Genomic DNA, 1,227 nt, shown 5'->3' with positions numbered 1-1,227 from the left:
AGGGTGTCCATTTGAAGCCACCAGGTGAGAGACGGTTTGACATGAGGAGGGAGACCGACAAGCCTGTCCAGGGCGAACAGACTTCCTTCAAAACGATGAAGGATAAAGTTCTGAAGAATCCTCATGTGGCCAAGGCCCAAGGAACTGCGTACCTCGTGGAGGCCATTCTGCCCAGTAGAGACATAACGGTCTTATGGAGCTTCTGTGTACAGAGAGAACCCTTCGGACCAGTGAACAAACCCTGTCGATCTTGGAAAGTGGAAGAAAGGCCTTCCCTGAGCGGGAATCCAGACATAGGCCCAGGAACACAATCTGCTGAGAGGGAATGGTGCTGGACTTGTCCCAATTCAGAATCCAGCCTAGCTCCTGCAAGGTGTTGACCACTCTGGTAAGGTGAGATTGAAGAATAGGAGCTGAACGGGTGTAGATAAACTAGTCATCCAAGTAAGGAATGACTGAAATTCTGAAATGAGCCGCCACCACTGCCAGGAGTTTTGTGAAGACCCCGGGGGGGGGTGCCGAGAGACCAAACGGAAGGGCCTGGAATTGGAAGTGCTGGATACTTGATCCCCGAGGAACAGCAATGCACAGAAACTGCTAATGAAACGGATTGACAGGAAAATGCAGACAAGCATCTTTGAGGTCTATAGACCATGAAGTCGTGGAGGCATAAGGCGTCTAGAGTGGATCTTATGGTTTCCATCTCGAACCGGACGTACCTGAGGTGACTGTTCAGGAAACGTAAGTCTATAATCAGACGAAAACCTCCCATCGCTTTGGGTACCAGGAAGACAGGAGAATAGATCCCCCGACCTTGCACCAGCTGAGTGACGGGAACCAGGGCCTGAAGATCTGCAAACTGCTATATGGTGGACAGTCTGCTTTGCTCGATCCTGAGGAAGGGGGGAAACCAAAAAAACCCTCCGGAGGTCTGATAAGAAATTGAAGCCGGTAACCCTGAGATATAATGGTTCTTACCCAGGGGTCTCGAGTGATGGAGAACCAAGAGTCTATGAAAAACCAGAGCCTTCCCTGCCACAGGAATGGGGGTGGCGTCATGCGGAGCTCTTGGGGTCTGGGGGCACTTTGGGGAAGGAGAACCTGTCAACTCTACCCCTCTCACGATAGGGTCTGCCCTGGAAGCCCTGCCACAAGGCTTGTCTTGCCGCGACCGAGAGTGCAGAAGCCCTGGCTGTCATTCTGATGGTGTCAATAGAAGCATAGCAG

The sequence above is a fragment of the Sceloporus occidentalis genome, unplaced genomic scaffold, assembly GCF_023333645.1.
Source record: "Sceloporus occidentalis isolate IW3139 unplaced genomic scaffold, rSceOcc1.0.p SCAF_22, whole genome shotgun sequence".
Taxonomy (NCBI): Eukaryota; Metazoa; Chordata; class Lepidosauria; order Squamata; family Phrynosomatidae; genus Sceloporus; species Sceloporus occidentalis.
The sequence above is the reverse complement of the archived record's forward strand: the minus strand, read 5'-3'. Positions refer to the sequence as shown.